General features: G+C 41.2%; 1 protein-coding gene across 1 annotated transcript in view; it reads right to left on the bottom strand.

Moving 5' to 3' along the window:
- Positions 1-20,677, bottom strand: part of PEPD (peptidase D) — a 151,720-nt gene that overhangs the window by 86,035 nt on the left and 45,008 nt on the right. The gene's annotated exons all lie outside the window — the stretch shown is intronic.

The following is a 20,677-nucleotide window of genomic DNA, read 5'->3' as shown; positions in this document are numbered from 1 at the left end:
TTGCTGTCACAGGTACTGTAGGGAGAATTGGAGTTTCTCTGTCTCCACAGAGACAAGAAATAATGAAAGGAAAAACATAAAGCGGTCAAACAGACTTGTTTGGCATCTCCCAGCAGAGCTCGGCATGGAAACACATTTTGAAGTTCTGGTCCAAGCCTCAGCCCCTGGACACACTGATCCTTGTCCCAGTTGGCTGACTTGGCAGTGTCTCAGCTGGCAGCTTTCTCAACTTCAGCTATTAGATGAGCATTTATTAAAATTCCAGTTTTCTGTTCTGTTCTCTTATGAGAACTTCAGTGCAAGGCAAGTTCATCTAGCCCCATTATTGAATTATATGCATTAACAGGATTAAAAACCCAAGTATTTTTCACACCTCAGGATGCATAGGCTACACACTGGCACATAGTGATGATGTTTTACAATTCACAGCATCACTAAGGTTGGAAAAGCCCTCCAAGACCACTGAACCCAACATGTAATCAATGCCCACCTTGTCCCCAGCCCAGAGAGAGCCCTGAGTGCCACCTCCAGCCCTTCCCGGGACACCTGCAGGGATGGGCACTGCAAAGCTCCCTGGGCAGCCCCTGCCATTATCTGACCACCCTTTCCAAGAAGAAATTCCTGCTGGTGCCCACCCTGAACCTCCCCATATGCTGTTTGAGGCCATTTCCTCTTGTTCTGTCCACCCTGTGCTTTGATGCCCCCCACACCCACACAAAAGGATTCTTTAGCCTTGGACAAAATTGCACATTCAGGCCAATTCATAATTAATTTCCTAAGGACTCTCTTAAGCAACAAATATATTCCTTGAACAGGGAATACCAATGGACTCACAGAAAATTAATCTGATACAGTCTCCTAGCTGAAAAAAGATAAAGTATACAATATTCTAAGAACTATTTGTTTTTATTCAGAATATATATAATTGTATGAACTATTTAAAGGCTTCTGAGTTTGCTATCTGCATCTCTCAAACTATTACCTCACTATGAATCTTTGAAGAAAAAGGAGGAATAAACCAACAAGAAAGACAAGAAAAAACAAATTACCAACCTGATCAAATCCTAGTGGCTTCTCAAGCTCTCCTAAGTAAAATACTCTCCTTTTGCTTCCTATTTCCCACTCTTCTTTCCTAAAAACCCTGATAACATGAGGAATCTGTTTTCATTTTTACACCTTTTTGATTTACTCTCTGTTGGATTTTTGCAGTAACAACGAGGTCATGTCAAATTTTTTGTAAATGTTTTGTTGGCGAAAGATCATATCTCTATTTACTTTTACTTGCTTTTATGTTTAGTATCCTTATAAGCATTCATCTTCCCTAATCCCTTTGGACTTCTACACCTTTCAACCAAGTCTCAGCAGTCCTGCACTCCAACTCAGAGCAGCACTTGCTTTGTCTAATCACTCTGCAAATCAAGACATTAGAATGGGATGATAAAAAGTGACTTTGATATTGCCTAGACTCCTGTGACCAGAGATCAGAGCTACACACCAAATACACACTCAGTCTCTGTGTGCTGCTGAGGCAAACAAACACCCTGCAATATGCAATGTCCACTTTTAGTTACTGATACTGAAATCTGGGACGTGCTGTTTGGTACTCCTCACTTCAGTGGTCCTCAGCCCTGTGCTGAGGGAAGCAGCCAGGGTTCCCAGGCTGTACAGACACCTTTTGTGTGGACTGTGGACATGGGAGGCAAACCCTGCGTAGGAGTGAAGCCCTGGAATGGCCACAGGCACTGGTGTTCTCCTCCTCACCTCTGCAGGTACAGATGCTTCAGAGTTTCACAGTCCTCTGCCAGCTTTGCATGTAGATCAAGAAGGATAAAAGGGGAATATTGGCTCTTACCAAGAATTTGAACAAGTTCATGTGTTTTCTCTTCCCAAAACTGTAGGATGAGGAATGCAAGAATCTTCAGAAGCTGCTAATAACCCCACAGGGCACTGCTACTCAATCTTTTGAGAGAGATGTGTTTTATAGCTGTAACAACAACTGGAGCTGCTAAGGCATATCTGATTCTGTGTTTCATCAGGGCTTATCTAAAGCAATTTTAAATATTGCAGAGAGAGATATGCATGTGTGTGTGCACACTTACATCCTCTAAAACCTGCAATATGTAAAAATAATATTTTAAACACATACAGTATCTAACTAGAGTACTGAGTTTCATTATTTCACCCATGCAGCTGGTTTCAGGGAATCACACCTCTCAGATATTCCCTAATCTAATAACTTTGCCAAAGAAGAAAATGCATTTTGGAGGCTAACTAGTGCTTTTTTAAAGGCAGCAGTATTCCTTTTGCTGTCTTTCCACCTAACTGGTACAAATCCTCATTAACAAAGGCTTTGACAAGCTCCTGTATGTGCAGGAAGCCCTCCTGAAGCTCTCAGCACATTGCAATACTGAACAGAGCTCCATGCCAAGCACACAGATCTTGAAAACACTTCTGACAACCTCATTTCTTTCAGAATTTAACCATTCAAAACCCAGAGGTTTTCAGGTCTTAAGAGGCTTCAATTCTCCCTGCAATAAGATATTGCCACTCCTTGATGGTGTTAGAAAGACAAAATATAACAAGCAAAATTCTGATCTCTGGTACTTCTAATTTCTACTCTAATCCCATTTTTTTTAAGTTTCTCTAGTTTATAAATGATGTTTCTAACACACTCCTTTCACCACTATTTCCTGAACTATCCTCTCCCAGGTTCATTACTGCCTGTTGTAATCTGTCCACAACATTCTTACAAAACTTATATCCCATATATCTAAAATAGTGGGATAGATACTGTAAGACACTTTTTCTTGGTTTATTACTGAATGTGGCTGAAGAGAGACAAAAAATAGTTCAAAAGATGAAAGGGAGGAGAGGAGAGGAGAGGAGAGGAGAGGAGAGGAGAGGAGAGGAGAGGAGAGGAGAGGAGAGGAGAGGAGAGGAGAGGAGAGGAGAGGAGAGGAGAGGAGAGGAGAGGAGAGGAGAGGAGAGGAGAGGAGAGGAGAGGAGAGGAGAGGAGAGGAGAGGAGAGGAGAGGAGAGGAGAGGAGAGGAGAGGAGAGGAGAGGAGAGGAGAGGAGAGGAGAGGAGAGGAGAGGAGAGGAGAGGAGAGGAGAGGAGAGGAGAGGAGAGGAGAGGAGAGGAGAGGGAAAAGGAAAAGGAAAAGGAAAAGGAAAAGGAAAAGGAAAAGGAAAAGGAAAAGGAAAAGGAAAAGGAAAAGGAAAAGGAAAAGGAAAAGGAAAAGGAAAAGGAAAAGGAAAAGGGAGTTGCTGACTTGCTCTCTAGTGCTACTTAACAGCAAAAATGCCAGTCAAGTATATTCAAGCAATTTCAAAGAAACAAGATATGAAAACAGATGTGCTGAAAATGAAGTTGGAAGTTGAAACTGATGTCTAATAGGGAAGCTGCATTTTCAGCCATGATTCTTCAGTGTTACATGAGTATGGGACCATCACCAGAGCTCTGCTCTCTGCTTCACAGTCCCTGTCAGCTGTTGGCAACACAATCACAGCTGGCACAGATTTCCATGTTACCTTTTCTCTACATCCCATTCAGAAAAACCCAGGATGCACGTAGGAAAAGCCATACTTGGAATTTTGAGCAATGCACATTCAGTCCATGTGTGCAGTATGGCTTCACATGTATTTATAGAAGAATATCTTGCAAGACAACAGTTTGAAGCATTTGTTCAGTGAAATGTCATTCCTGTCAACTGCACCATTCTTTGAACAGCCACATCAGACCATTTCTTACACAGCAAGGGGTAGCATGAAAGTCTCGAGGCCAATGTGCTTTTCTGGGTCTTTTGTGTAAGATAAAGTCTGCATCAGAAAAAAGTAATACAGCTTTCCCCAGTTCTTAACAGGTTTCTTCTTTTCTATTATGCCTAAAAGATGTTCCTCAGCACAGGCTGAAAGCTTATTCAGCTGCTCACACTCAGAGCAGTATTACCATGCAGGGTTTGTAAGTATATCTCAGACAGGCACACTTCCAGGGAGTTTAACAGATACTTTGTTTGTACAATACAAATCAGCAAGACTAGTGGCTTTAAAAAAGTATTCTTGTTAGCAAAATGCTCTGTGAACATTACTTTTATCAAAAACATGTGCCAACTCACTGCACAAATAAATTGTAACCTCATAAAATTGTCAAAATTGTATCCCTAAGGAGCAACAAAGCACTTTCTGCATTGTAAAGTATTTCATATTTTGTTTCTACTATGTAAAGTCTAATAGGCTACACGATTTGATTTATATTTTGGGGATCCAGTACATCTATTAGCTATGTAAAACACAGCACACCAAATATTTCACAGTTTATGCTCTGAGTTTCAATTATTCCTGACACTGAAATAATGAATTGGTGCAGGCAAGAAAGTACTGGGATGGGGGGAGCAAAAACCAAAACCCAAACAAAAAACCCCAACCAACAACACTGCCCAGAGGTGCTGGCACTGCCCAGGCTCCCAGGGCATGGGCACAGCCCCGAGGCTGCCAGGGCTCCAGGAGGGTTTGGAGAACCCTGCCAGGCACAGGATGGGGCTGTTGGGGGGTCTGGGTGCTCCCTGTGTGTCCCTTCCAACTCATCCTGCTCTGTGAATAAAAAATAATTGTCTGCTGACTACTGCCAGCCTGAATCATTCCAGAGCAAAGCAGCAGCCAGACTGGGGAAACATTAAGAACTAAGAGATCAAGAAAAGATTTAGCTGCATAAAGAGATAGTAGCTTTCTAATACTGGGGTGGAGAAACATTTTAATTCATGCCTGTACCATCATTAACATTGAAATTAATATTCCTGTGTGAACTAAGAAAAACTATTTTATTATGAATAAAAAATAATCCATCAATTTGAAATAAAGCTAGATAGATTGCTGCTATGAATGAAAACCCTACCTCAATTCACAAGTTACAAGTTTTGGAAATGAAGATCATATCTGCAAGTCAGTAACCATTTTTTTTAAAAAGTGGCACACACAAATCCTTGCTTAAGTCCCTCTAGAAGTCTGTCCCAGGCAGTAAAAACCCCAGATACCATCTGCATGCCAACACAGGAACACTGACAGCAATCTGCACACAACAGGAGTCACACCAATACATTTGAACAATTCTTTCAATTTTTCAGATGATGAAAACACAAGCTTCCTTGTGTCTCTTTTTTAATCCTAGATAAATTGCTCTGAGTAGTAGAAACAATTGCTCCAATACACATATTAAGACTTTAGGATCAGCTTTGTTATATATGTTGAAGTTTTACTCGAGTACCACAAAAAGCCTCCTGTGCATGTGAAGAGCAAAGCCCCAGGTCCCCAGACAACAGCTCTGCCCCCCTGCCATTAAAATGACAAACTACACCCCCAGCTGCAGCACACCCAAACTCCAGAACAGATGAGATTTAAAACTGAGCAATGCACCAAGGCAGCTATTAGTCTTTCAACTCAAGTGTCGACTTCAAACAAATTAATGGCTGAGCAATCTCAGCCAAATGGCATCTTGACAATTACAAACTGCAATTCTAAATCCAAATTCCAATGCAAGATTACTGAGTAAGTTTTCTGAACTGTAGTCATTTGCCTGAGTAAAAGAAATACTGCTGAAAGTGGCTCTGCAAGTTATCACATCCACTTCAGCATCCCATTCTGAAAAGAAAGACACATAGTGGAGATGAAAGAAGAAGAGATCAGAGCAGGAATTTGATATACAAGAGCTGGAAGTTACAACAAACATGCAACCCTTGTCAAATTCCTCCAACTACACCCATCTACACGTAATCTACAGCTAAGATGAAACTGAATATTCTCCAAGAACCAGCATGATGTGAACTGTATCTCAGCTTGAAGCTACAAAGGAATTGGCCACAGTTGAGATTTTTGCACACTATCATCCATTTTCAGCACACACTCCTGGAATTAGGGAAGACAAGCAAGCAGACAGTAGCAACTAATCGTATGGCCCTTTCCTCTTCCTTAGAGATTTCTTTTTCTCTTCAAAGCTTTATAGATTGATTGCAAAGCTCTGCTTGCAATCAAAAGGAAGCCACTACTCATTACCTAGTTAGAATTTTCTGAGCTCTTTCCTGTGAAGCTCTTTCTTTGCTGTTTGATCCAAAGGCCACTGGCAATGGCTGTGAGTGCACTACCTGCCATGGCAGCTGAGACTCACTCATTTTTACCCAGATCTATTTTTAACAGCTTGATGAATTTACACCTGCTTCCAGTTCTGAAGAGAACCACTAAGGCATATGATTCATGGATTCAAAATAGTTGTTCAGAGTGAGCAAAAAAAGAAAAAAAGAAATGTAGTCTAAGAGTGAGTCAGAGTAAAAGAAGGTGCATGGTCTGTCTACCAGTGTACACCAACATGCCCAGCTGTGATTACCTACAGTCCACCTGAAAAACAAGGCAAGTAATGCCTTTTTCTTCTTCAAAAAAGAGAATATTTTAAAGTACTGTTGCCACTGTAAAGGTTATCCCTCAGCAAGAAAAAATACATTGAAGGACACAAGCATCCTGCTCATCTCTATCAGCTTCCAACTTCCTTCCTGATGTATGAAAGATGGCAGAGAAAGTTTCAATTTCTGAGGTTTTTTATCTCTGAAATAGATCAAGTCTCTTCTTTCTGCTACTGCTGGAGGACACTACTCAAACAAAGCACTTCCATTTTCCAGTCCTTCAGCATGCAATAACCCTTCACTCAGCCCTTCAGTCTTTTTTTTTCTAGATCTAAGCAAATACTTTAAGCCATATTTTCATCACTGCCCTGTGCCTCTTGCATTAGTACAGCTCCAAATGGCAGGTCTCTGGCAGTAACCCAGCCTTGCTGCCCAAGCCCTGCTAGCTCCAGGAGTCACCTGAAGGGATGTGGGTATATCCTGGGAGCTGTGCTGAGAGCAAGGCTGGATGCTAGCACAGGGCCAGTGAGCCTCAGGGGAAGCAGTGCAGGAAGATGAATGGCACCTGGCAGTGACCTGGCATTTCTCTGCAGTGACAATGGTGACATCTATGATTTGCCATGGTTTAGCTGGAAGCCAGGTGCCCTACACCCCATTCAGGTGCTGAGGATTAAGGCAAAGCCACCAAGAGATGTGGGATTCACATTCTCTGAACTTGGGAGAAGTGAGAAAAGTAAAGAATGATCAAAATTTTATTTTATTTACTGATCTTGTGTTGTTCACAAGTGGAATGCATTGTAGAAGATTGTTTACCTGAAGGGAATTGATAATTGGATTCTGGTGAGAGTGTTTGGATTCACTGACCAATTGGATCCAGGTGTGTCAGGACTGTTGGCTGACAGTCACAGGTGCTGTGTAATTGAGTTGAGTGCTTGGCAGGCTCAGTTTAGATGTAATGTAATATACTTTAATATAACATAGAATAATATAGTATAATAAAGTAATTAATTAGCCTTCTGATTAGATAGAGTCCTCCTCATCATTCCTTCCTTCATTGTGGGTGCCCTGCAAATGCCATAAGAAGCCAGTCAAGATGGAGGGGGTGCAAAGTGCTTGGTGGCAGGGGAACCCCATGTCTGAGCTGGCCCAGCACCAACCTGTGACACACAGCCTTTCTCTTGCACAGCCTCAAGTGAGATCCTTGAGCTGTCTCTTCTACACTGTTGGAACCCTGGATGCTGAGAATTTTAAACTTGCTGTGCTGAAAGGCACAAATCCACAAGAGAATGTTACATTTAACCTGAGGCCTTAGAGAAAGCTTCCAAAATTAATTGATAGCACTAGAATTAAAAGTGTATAGTTTAAATAAGAGTATGTAATATCAGAAAGTAGAAAACTTAAAATTTAAAGTTTTAAAATATAGAAATATATATGGGGCAAGATAGAGGTTTTATGACAGTAGGTAGTTGTTCCTCACCCTCTTCTTCATAAGTTTAGGTAGTGTTTTATAATTAGACAGAAAAGTCCACATTGCAAGGCACAAAAGATTAGTTATTAAGTTAAAAGTGAAAATAATTTAAGTGTCATTTCTTATTTACACAATTTAACCTTAAAAAACCTTGTAGAGAGAGTTAACCATATTGTAACTTGTCAGTAGAATGCTGTAGAACTCACAACTTATAAGACTGTAATATAAATAAAAAATAATAAACCTTTAAGTCTGAACACAAAATATCCTCTCAAGCACTTTCAATCCCAACCTTAAAAAAAAAAAAAAAAAAAAAAAACAACAAAAAAGCCAAGAACTAACAGTACACATATTTGATTTTTCCAAGCTGTCTTCATAGCATCAAAGCAGAGGCAAAGGGCATAACCCTGCCCTTCCTCTGCCACTGAGCAGGAGGGGAAAGAGGAACAAGGTTAAATGTATAGACTGGGCCCTGAAGGAATGAATACACCTGGCAAACAACAAAGTAATTGAGCTACAAATAACCCAGAGGGATCCTGCTCCCAGATGCAGGTACAGCCTGCAGAGCATCAGTGCATTCTGTGAGATCAAAGGGGGGAACATGCAGGAGGTCACAGAGCTCCACCTCAGATCTGGCAAAGTCACCTGGGCTACAAAAAATTGTTAATAAAAGGAGAGCAGTGCATTTCTCCACATTTTGGAAGAAATTTTTCAATGCTTGTCACAATAATCTGAAATAACATTCTGAACTGCTGAAAGGCCTCACAAAAACTTTTAAAATTGCTTATGCATGCTAAGCAAAATGGAACCAAAATGTAATGTGACTTCTAGGAAAGAAAAAACTTGTTAAATTTTACTGGAAGTTCTACATATTAACTAAATGATATCACTCGTGTCTACCCACACAAATGAAATCTGCAGCCTTTAGAAAGCAAAAATCTTACGGATTTTTACTTGCAAAGTCCTATCTTCATGTCTAAAAACCCAAAGTTCTTCACTTAATGTTGCCTGAGACTATTTTGAGAATCATCAATATTTTATCTTTGGAAAACAATGTGATAAACACAAATCACTAACTGAGAAGAAAAAAGCACAAGTAAAGGTGACTCAGCCTGTCCCAGGGTTGGTATATTTGGGAGCCATTTGTCTTTATGTCTCACTGCAGCATTAGGGTGAGTGAATGGTGCTCCTGACTCAAACTTCAGCTGCAAGGCTGCACAACATTCCTCCCAGCATCTCACAGCTCGTGTCTCTGTGCAGAAGTCTTTGAACACATGATGCAAGTTCTATCCATTTTATCAAAGTTTTGTCACAGTTAATGAGCAGACTGTATCCAGCACCAAAGAACATACATGAGAAAATAGGGAAGAGGCAGGAAATCTGCTGGGTTTGGATCTGTTACTTAGATAATAGGAAAATATTATTTTAATTTCTGCTAGGAATAACGGACTCTCTTTGATTTGGTAAGTCTGACACTGTGGCAGCAGCTCTCTGGCCACAGAGAGCAGGCACAGACTTCCCCAGAAAAATCCTGAGAAGCTGTGTAAAAGCTGTAGGAAACTAAGAGGAAAAGAGTTCAAACAATTACTATCTCTCTTTCTCTAACCATTGTTTATAGGTATAGTTCTCTAGAGTGTATTATTGATAGCTGTGAAAAACGCCAATCACTTGTTTTTAAAATTTTACAAGTTTAATAGTAATAAAATGGTTATAAAATAGCAATACAATTAGAGTAATAATAATTTGGACAATTTGAATTAGGACAATATGAGACAACAGAAACAAAGAGTTACAGACAGGCCAGGTAGCTTTTTCCGGGCAAAATAAGCCCGAGAAAGGACCCACAATAACTGAGGATTAATCCTTAAAAACAATAACCTGTTGCATATTCATACACCTCATACATTATGCATAAATTCCATTCAAACACAGAATTCTGTCTGGTCAGTGTCAGCTTCTTCCTCTGAATCCTGATGGCATCATCCTGCCCAAGCAAGGCAGGAAGAAGTTCATTTCTCCTGATAATGGAGCAATAAATTCTCTTTCTCTGAAAGATTTGGGTATGCTCTGGCTGCTATTTCAGTGTGAGTCCTTTCTTTAGAAAAAAATAGTATCCTACATAGCAGTTTCTATTTTAACATTTTGTTATAACCTAAAACTATATTTAACACACTACTAAAGAGAATTAATACAGCATAACTTTTTAAACACAACATGTATAATATTCACTTTAATATTTGCAAAAAGCCAATAATAAAATATACATTTTTTTTACAACAGCCACCAATAGTGTATGAGTGGTTTCCACTTGAGACCAATCAAGTCTTAAGTCCACCATTGTTTCTATAAGAACTGTAAATTTCTAATTATAAGGTGTCTTTCATACCTTCTAGATCATAGAGCCAATGTTAATTAGCAGCGTTCCAGATTGCAAAGCAAGACGTATTCTATTACCATCTGTATGGCAGATTACCTTTGTCAAGTGGGCAGTTTGCCTTATCTCTATCTCTGAGTGACCACATTCACTCCTCCATCGGGAGGGGACATCTGCTGATAACAGCTATTGAATGTCACTGCATGGCTGATAAGAGCTATAACATCCCACAGGGAGATGTGAGCCCAGGGGGAGGAGCCAAGCATTGCTACCCAGATATAATCCAGGGGGAGGGGCCAAGCATTCCTACCCAGATATAATCCAGAGGTTTTTGAAAGACCAGCATGGCTTTCCCCCTGGATTCCCCAGAGGAACAGCAGCTGCCTCTTCCACTGGATCTTCAGAGGAACAATACATCCTTCTCTACAGGATCCCTGCTCCAGCAGAACCACCCCTGACACTGAAGGAGGGCTGCAGCCACATTTCCAATGGGACTGCCACCAACACCCTGACCCACAGGGTGTCAGCTTGGGTTCTGACTCTGTCAGTGTTGTTCCAGTGTACTGCATTGTTTATTTTATCCTTTTATATTTTCTTCCCTATTAAAGAACTGTTATTTCCTGCTCCCATATTTTTGCCTGAGAGCCCCTTAATTTAAAATTTATAGCAATTCAGAGGGGTGGGGAGGGTTTACATCCTCCATTTCAGGGCAGGCTCCTGCCTTCCTTAGCAGACTCCTGTCTTTCCAAACCTAGACAAGTAGCTAGGAGCCTCCTACCACATGACACAAACACCAGAATAAGGAAGCAGAAATGCACACCAAGTGCACCTCCACAAAGGATGTGGGTTTCCCCGAAGGCAAGGGCAGCTCCTGCTGCCCTTGGGCTCTGCTGGGCTGCAGCTGAGAACACATCCAGCCCTGTTCCTAAGCAACCCCACACTCCCTGCACACTCTGGCCCCGCTGCCACCGCCAGATGAGAGGTTTTAATCATCAATTCACTCTGCATCCAAGGAGCACAGCGCCATCAGGACAGGCTTGGGCACAGCACTGCAGCATCAGGCAGCTCCAGCCCTGCTTCTGTCTTCACCAAGGCAGGCAGACTGGGACTTAAAAGACAGCACTTTTACCTTTCAGTTGTTTATAAAGAAAAGCCTTCTAAAAAATCCTGGCTCAAACATGCAAATATAAGCTAAAAATTTTTATTCTTGCCAGCAGGATTGAAAACATTCTGTTAGAGGTACTGAGGGTTAAACTTTTTTTTGACATTTATAATATTCAGTGCTGGAAAAAAAATCTCAGCAAAGAGTAATTGCTCCCACAGGGACCAATCCATGGGTCACAGTTTTTTGCACTTGATGGCAACAGAGCCTTGACTGAGATTTTCTGTAAGACCCAGATTTAAGCTTGCAGCATAATCACAATGTTTGCCCTAGCTCCAGAAGCTGAGCTAAAGCACCACTTCTACAGTATAATTATTCTACATATGTTCCAAAAACCCATGGGGAAATTTTATTATTCAGAAGAATAAATAGGGTAAAAATAAATGGTTTTTAATTTTAGCCAATTTTTAAACTCCTTATGAATTTTCATTTTTCTTATGCAAGTTTAAGTCCACGGGAGAAAGGATTTGCCTTGAAGAAATAATTAAACATTCATCTTCAGTTATGCTTCTTAGCAAATACACAGCCACCCACATAGCACACAACACATAAGTGCTGTTCAGTGACAGAGTGCCAACATAATCACTAATGCCTCATAATCTTCCTTTCAGTTTCAAATTGAATATTTGAAGTTTGAACTTGTGTTCAACAACCCAGAGCAAGCAGCAATGCAGTAAGGGCTTAGGTTAAAAGGGCGTTGGTGTCCCAGCATAGAGCTTAATTTGTCCTCAATTGAGCTATTCTGAGAGGAAAAGGCAGTAATTTGTCTTTTGGGATATGCAAGCCTCCTACCTTAAAGATAATAAAAGATAATAGCACTCAATTTATGATTCTAATGTCTGGACCAAATTTAGGCAGGTGCAGAAGTCAGAATTTTTAAGGAAAGGGAAGCTGAGAAAGGAGGTTCAGGAAGACCCAGACACACTTTGCAACTAAGTCTACCATGACACTTTCTCCAGTTTCTGGGAACATTTCAACATTCCTTTCTTTATGCAGGGACCAAACAAATGACCACAGAGGTGCTCTGTAGGCAGGTAAAAAATCTGCACATCCCCTCACTGACAAACACCTGCACCCTGTTCACAGGGTCCCCTGAAGCCACTCCCATCTGGACAAAGGCTGCTCCCTCTGCCTGGAGCCCAGGCTGCTTTCCAGCACTGAGCTGGCTGCAGGATGGAGCAGAGACACCAATCACCAGCAGTGGAAATCAGAGCTTAATGCAGACTGAGGGACTGAAACAGGATTCATTTTCAATTGTTATTCTAAACTGCACAAGGGACCCAAATCAAGCTCCAAGGGCCTATCACAGGTGGCAAAATCACTCCATGGATCCCAGGTATTAGAGCCAATATGAAAATGAAGCACAAAATAAAACAGAAAACTACCAGAAAGGAGTTATATCAATTACCCAAGAACTCCTTCAAGTAACAGAGGCCTCCTTGCCCCACCAGCTCCAAATAACCAACAAGTTCACCTGATCCAAACAAATTCTAGACCCTCTCAGAGGTCTTGTGGACACAACTCTCTGATCTGCAGCAGCAACAGAAACAGCACTGGCCAGGACCTTTCCCAGTTTAATGGTTTCTTGTCATACCCACTTCCTTCTCACAAAGACAGAATTACTGATGAAAAGCATATGACTGCTCCCTCAACACAAACATCTCAGGAAACTCCCCAGGTCTTGCAGGATTGGGAAGCCAATTCCTGAATGCCATTGAAATTTCCAACCCACACAACATATTAGTAACAGACACGTTCTTCTTCTCTTCCTTCAAACACACAATAAAGAAAAATCCCCAAAAACTGGCAAATTGACCCAATGTAATGTAACCCAGCATCAAGCCTTCCATTACAGAGCAAATCTAGAGGTTACACAGGCAAAAGGCTGTTAATAAATCACATGTAACATCCTAAACTTCACACAGTCCTTACAGTTACACTGTGCACCCAAACAACCCCACACAATTTTTGCAAATTATCTGCCAATCAGAGACAGAAGAATACTTGCCCACCTCTGCCACTCAGTACTGCCCAAGAGGACACAGCAGGCTCATTCTGAAATAAGAAAAAGCAGAAATGCAGTCCAATACTCCTGAAGGATATGGCTCTTTACAAGAGGTTTGTACCAACTAAGAGGTGATAGCAACTGTACCCTACACTGACAGATGAATCTGAGGACCCTTCACAGATCTCATTAGTTCTTTTAAATATACAGGTTTCAATAGGTGAGTTGGGACACCCAGAGTCAGCTGTCAGCAAAGCTCTTTGCAGCCCTCACTTGCCAAGGCTGCCTGAAGGTTCAATTTGATTTGAGCAGTAACATCACCTCTGCTGCCCAGTGTCATTCAGATTCCTCTCCAGTCCCAGCATTTTCCATCCCTTTTGCCTGCCTACCAAAGGTGTCCTGCCAGGCCTGGGAAATGGTTTAGTGGTGTAAGGTTTACAGTGCTGGTGGCTGGGCTTCACCTTTAAGGCCTCTTCCACCCTTGATTCTATGATGGCATGTCATCCTGTAACAACAACCCTGATCTTGCATTTTTCAATACTGCTGATAATGCACACACCCAAAAAACTACCACCTGCCAAAACAGCACACAATTCTGCACAACTCATCCCCTAGACAGATGATGCAACAACAGAAAACCAAACAACAAAGCCATCACAATAGACATTAAAAATGCTGCTTAATAAGCTGTGAGGTGTCACTTGCACACTATGATAATGAGGATGCACTAAGAACAAATTTGGAAAAGAATTATGCAGCAGTATTGCCAGCAGCAAGGAACAAAATCTGCTCTTTTTCTTTTCATGTGTGCAAAATAGGTTCAATTTTCAGGTCAGTGTGTGATATCATGACATTAATGGCAGTCTTGTATTCTATCCATTTCCTTCAAGTTGAGCTTCTGGTCTCTGATCATGATCACAAGCAATTCTGCTTATCAAAAGATGACCAAAAAACACAAAGTTCTCATCTCTCTGCTTCATCAGTAATTAGCAAAAATTATTGAGGTAAAGCTTACAACGCAGATAAAGCCTCACATACAGTAGAATCTTTACTTTTGACTTGTCTGAACAAGCATGAGAAAATCCACATCAAATAATAATTTCAGCCTACTGTCTTTTACAATGAGTTCCATTTCACATATCTCCAATCTTAGCTTGTCATTAGCAATGTTAATTAGTTCACTATCTCAACACCACACTGGATTCAGTAAAAACTGAGATCATTGCTAATTTGAGAAGAAAGCTGGTTCTTCCTTTAACATACTAATAGTCTCTGCAGTGACTAATAGTCACTGTAGAAAACATCCACAGAAATTAATAATGCTTGTAATTTTCAATGTTACAAAATTAAAATGCTACTGTTTTTTAATTTCCAAAAAGATAATCAAAGGATAATTGTGAATTATCAGATTTACTGTATTACTAACCCTGTGAGGACAGTGACACAGCATTCAAAGGTGGCTTATCTCCTGCTATGCCATGAGCCAAGTTCTGTATGCACACACGTGGTGCACATCCTGCCACAGCTCTCTTTCTGAAGGCAATCCTTTCCAATATCAGCATGGTAATTGTTTTTTGGTATCTCTGTGATGATAGAGGGGCTTATTTGAAATCTCTCACATGATCTAGGTTCACAGGTTTTTTGTAAAGAAACCCCAAATATGTGAATTTCAATCACAAGAGTGTGCAATGAAACAGTTCTCTTGCACCAGGAGGTGACTGAAAGAGAGAACACCTGAGCTTCCCCCAGGAGCTCCTGCAAAGGGAAAATGCTGGGAGGTCACTGGGAATGTACTGGAACTGCCCTGCTCCCTCCCAGCAGCTGATGGAGTCCATCCCCAAGCCCCACGAACACAGTGAGCAGCAGCTCAGGTAAAATGGGTCTCAGTGCCCCAAGGAGTGTCTGACTCCCACATTTCTCCTCTCAGCTGGGCAAATGGAAGTGGGCACATGTTTGCCAGGGCTGGGGCAGCTGAACCTTCTGCAGTGGATTTACATCTCCCAAAGCAGATGAGGTGCTGAGAGAGGAGCTCCATGCTCACAGGTAATCCTGTCCCCATTTCTCCTGAGTGGAGTGTGCACACATTTGCCATTGTGTCTCTGTATGTCACAGAACAGGAACAATGCTCAGGGGTTTTCTAAAGCAATTTTTAAATTTAGATTTATTTAAAGACTATTTACAACCTGACTTCAGCTGGATTAGGAAAGGAGTGGTGACAGCCTAATTTAAAACATCAAAGGACCAGCAGTACGTGGGGCAGGTGGGCAGGAGGGGAAGGCTGCAGGAAGTGTCTCTCTCAATCCAGTTGTTTTTCCAGGCACACACATCATCCCTGCCTTCCCTCTGGGCCCTGAACACATGAGATTCAGCAGCTCACTCCAATGAAGCAATTAGCACCCAGCATTGCTGTCAGAGCTGTCAGCACTAAGCTGCCTGCTTGGCCCTGGACACTGCAGGTCATTTCCAATCACCATTTTTAGGAAGCCCTGGATGAGCCCTGCTGGCCCTGGCACAGACACAAACCACTGGCTCAGCACTCCCTCCCTGCCAGCCCCAGGGCAGCCATGCTCAACAGAAGCTCCTGGGCTGCTGCATGGGGAGGATTTCTTGCTAAAAACAGAGATTGTGGCTGATCCTTCTTCCTTCAACCCTTGTCTGCTAGAAGTAGATACACAGACAAATAAATAATATCAGGTACAGGATCATCTTACACCAAACACCATCCAGACAGCAGGCAGACTCCTGTCCTACCACACAGGCCTGCAGAAACAAAGGAAAAATTACTGGATTGCACTGAGGTTTTTAAAATGCAGGAAAAGGTCACCTTCTACCTCTCTCTCTGTTTCTCATGTATTTTAAAGTTTGAAAAGTAACCTTTTGATAGCAGCACCCTACAATGAAAAACACATCACCTCTGACTGCAAGGCAGTTTGGGAAATAAGGCAGTCAAGACATTTCCAGGCTACACAACATTAACTGTTAAAAAAAAAAAAAAAAAAAGGAAAAAGACATAAAAGATGCATCAGTAACTGAGCAGGCTGACATGCTGCTTGAGACTAATGGAGAGCTAGTATCTTGTTTAATAAACATACACAAATAGCAGTGAGGGTCACGACACAATTCAACACCATTCCCACACCAAAAAGCAACTCTGAAAGATTCTCCTGTGTATTTTTGTCAGCTGCAATGGGCATTCTTATTTACTATCTATGCACACTAATGTGAAGGACTCACCAAGGTTATAATTGAGCTGAAAATCTATCCAGCCTCATAAAAAATCCAAGTATTTTTGAAGATCATTTGCTGCAGAAGTCAGTGACTTTTTCAAAAACATTCAAAGAGCAAAATCATCAGGAAATAGTAAGTGGCAAATACTGATTAGCTAAAATCATCAGCATTTCACTAAAAGGAAATGCCCAAAGGAAAATAAAATTATTCTGGCTATTTTCTCTTTTTTAGTGAAATAAATGTGTGTTTTATTTTCAGTTTATTCCACTGGAGCAGAGGAGAGAGAGAGAGAAAAATGAAAGATGAGAGCCATAATCTGTGAGAGTGCTCTCAGACTTTCCCAGATAGTGAAATTTAACACTGGCAGATACAACAGCAACTCATCTCAGAGCCCAGGCTCTGCTCTGGAATCAGGGACAGCACTGAAAAGAATAGGGATAAAGAACTTTTATCAGCCTCAGCTGGTAAGAGAGGCAAGGTGTAAAAATAGTCTGTAAGCATTGTAAACCATCAAGAAAAAACCTCTGTAGCTGCTTCCTTGCCATTTTATTCTTCAAATTATTGCCCTTAGAGCACAGTGGAGTTTAACTTTAGTACTAAACAGCTACAAAATCCCCACAATTACTTCCCCTACAATGAAGAAGTTTTCCTAATATCCCATCTAACCCTGTCCTCTGTCAGTTTGAAGCCATTCTCCCTTGTCTTGTCAATCCAGGCCCTTGTAAGTAGTCAGTCCATCTTTCTGGCAGCTCCCCTGAGGTACTGGAAGGTCACAAAAGAAGCTTCTCCTGTGCAGGTGAGCAATGGCAGCTGTGCCAGCCTTTCCTCCCAGCAGAGCTGCTCCATCCCTCTGCTCACCCTGGAGCCTCCTCTGGGCTCTCTGAGCAGCTCCAGGTCCCTCCTGGGCTGGGCCAGGGAAATCACTGAGGGGCAGAGGGGCAGAATCCCCTCCCCTGCTGCCCACTGTCTGCTAGCCAATGCTCTCTGTACACTAGCCACTGTCCCCTGTGCACTAACCACTGGGGTACATTGCCCAGTGCTGCTCTGCTTCACAGGGCTCCCCTTGCAGGATGAGGCCCCAGGTTCTGGGCACTGCAATCACAGTTATTGGCATGGTACCCCCAGTGTTCAGCAGCCACAGAGGTTTCAGAGACAGTCACACAATCCAGGGGGTGTGGGACAAGGGAATGGCTGGTTAGGGCTGCTTTAGTGCTACCTGGTGTGCTCAAGGCAGTGAGAAATAAACACATCATCATTCAATGAACCCAGGACTGTGCACACACTCCCATCACAGTGACACCAAAAGGGTTCATTCATTTTAACGTGCTTTCAGCACGCTGCTTTCAGCAAGGACAGCTGGAAGTAAAGAAGACATCTGGCTCAAGAATGCCATGACAGAGAAAACAAAGGACTGAACCTCTGGGAACATGGGCTGGGATTTATGGTAATGGGTAAATTTTCATATGCATATAGTAACTGTATATAAGAACTACGTGTCCATGTTAGGTTAGGATCTCCAGCATGAACCTCAGGCCTGAATAAATGATGCCCTCTTTAATACAGCTTTAGTGTTGGAGAGTCTTATTCTGGTATTTTGGATATTTGGACGTTCAGTGCTATTAAGAAGGGGACAAACTCCCACAAAAATGGGCAATGCACACAAGAGCTGTGTGTCCAGAACTCCTGATGCAGAAGTCACTCACCTGTTGCTACAGCATACACCTTCACATCATTCCCCAACCAGACTGACATTCCAAGTAGCCACCTCAATCTTAAAAGTGTTCTTTTTAATAAAAAGGGAACAAATGAGGCAGTGCACAGAAGATTCCACACTTAATTTGATAATACACAGATAAAATCTAGAAATTGATAAGCACTGATCTACAGAAGTTATCTCCAGGCCTTCAGAGAACTCTGAAACAGATAACTGTAGCTCCTAATTAGTGCTTTCAGTCTGTTTTTATATAGACACAAAACATCTTTGTCTACATGCTCACACACAACTTTGCTGGAATCACAGATTTTATTCACACACTTCTCAAGCTGAAGACTTTTTTTAGCATTTTGCTATATTTTGAACAATATATTCACTACAGAGCAGTTTCATAATTAAAACCCTTTAATTAAAGAAGATTAATTAAACATGAGATAAGCACAAATACTAAACAAACTGCTTCAGAGAAAACCCAGAATCTGACCTACCAAAATGACTTCATATGCAATTACACATGCTGTGAATTACTGTCTGTAGATAATTGCCTTGGCTGTCTCCTTAAAGTCAACCGACCACACATTAAAGTTAAATAATATCAAACCAGAAAAGAAGTCAGGGCTGATTGGAGTTGCAGTTAAATGCATTTATTTTTTATATATCTCAGCATTAACACATTACTGGTTCAAAATCATTTACCAGTGTTTAACCAAATGGACAAAGAAAAGGCAACACTTAGGTTCTACATCCAGTAACAGACAATTTTAATTGCTTTTGGGATCTCTGCCATTATTCTTCCTAGCAGTCAGAAGAACAGCAGACAGTTTAAATTTTTAGGGCCCTTTTCCCCTAAAGGAACGGGTGCAGGGATTAATTCAGTAAAAGAAACTGAAATTCTAATTATAGTCTCCAAGGCAGACACAGTAGAGCAGTCTGCCAAGACCTCTTTCATTAGCTAAATAACTTCAAACTCTTTCAAGAAGTGTAATCCATCAAGATTTATGGAAAAATAGAAGGCAATTTTAAATAGGTGTAGTAGCTGTTTATTTATTTTTTTCAATTGAAACACATAAATAATATTTTCAAATGGTTGATGTGTGTGAAAGGAGCTAGCCAGGGAAGAATGAAAGTCCCAGAGAAAAAAAGGTAATATACCTTGTGGATTTACAGAAGAGTGTTTATATAAGTAGTTGTTGTATGACATTTAAATCAAACTGGCATTTAAAAGCACCCGAGAAGAAATTCTGCTCTAGGGAAATTTTTGATTGCTAATGATTTCCAGAGCCAAAATTTCACTATTGGCACATAGAGCATTGCCAGTGAGTAAAATGAACACAAACACAAAGTTCAAAAATAAAGACAGAATGTAAACAATATTTTATTTTCCCTGTTACTTGGTGGTATGTGTTAATGTAGTTTGAGGCACTGACAAATTATAGGCATGAGACTATAGTATCTCCAGAAATTTAAACTGCTTAAATGGAACTAAGGGCTTTATTTGTCTTTTGAGCTACCTTGAAATCCTGATGACAAATATCGTGGTTCCTTTGTATTCCCTTCCCTGGGTGCTGCTCTAGCCTGCTTACAAGCCTCTGAAAAATTACTGCCAAGAAACCACAGTAACTGACATATGATTGCTATTTGCTATTTCTTCATTATGCAAATACTTTAAAAATTGAAAATACCACGTACAATCTAAAAATAAATGGGCCTGATGATCAAAACCATGCTTTATATGAGAAATGCTGCTGATCTAATGTAAATATTGATTCAAGAGAGGAGGCAATGTTTTCCTTAGATCCAGACACATCATTAGTGTATCAGTTAGGACCAGCCAAACCCCTCATGGATGCCTGTACAGCACATTCTTTCCAACACCAGAGATATGTGCTGCTTTCTTATTGACTTCTCAGCAGCTGTAGAACACCCACCACAGGTGTAATCTGAGCTCCTTGTGCAGGCTGAGTACAGGTACTGCTGCCTTGTAATTGCAGACAAAATGTAATTGCACACAGCCCTTCACAAGACACTTAAACACCCACTCATGCATCCTTCAAACACCACCAGACTAAAGGCAATGTTTAACCATAAACACAGTTTTATTGGATGGCTTCAGACAATGAAAACAGCTATTTCATCGAGCTTCTGTAAATTACTGTAGCTTCAGCAAGAGAGATATGCTACACTTAACCAAAAAATAATCACCCCTCATCAAATGCATGTTGGAAACAGATGAAGAACCACCTCAAAATAACAAAATAATACTGACAATGGCCTTCAAACACCAATGAACTCTCAGTCTCAACTGAATCCAAGCTACTGCATTGTCTCAGCTATTGCTTTTC

This window comes from Melospiza melodia, chromosome 13, assembly GCF_035770615.1.
Source record: "Melospiza melodia melodia isolate bMelMel2 chromosome 13, bMelMel2.pri, whole genome shotgun sequence".
Taxonomy (NCBI): Eukaryota; Metazoa; Chordata; class Aves; order Passeriformes; family Passerellidae; genus Melospiza; species Melospiza melodia.
The sequence above is the reverse complement of the archived record's forward strand: the minus strand, read 5'-3'. Positions and strand labels throughout refer to the sequence as shown.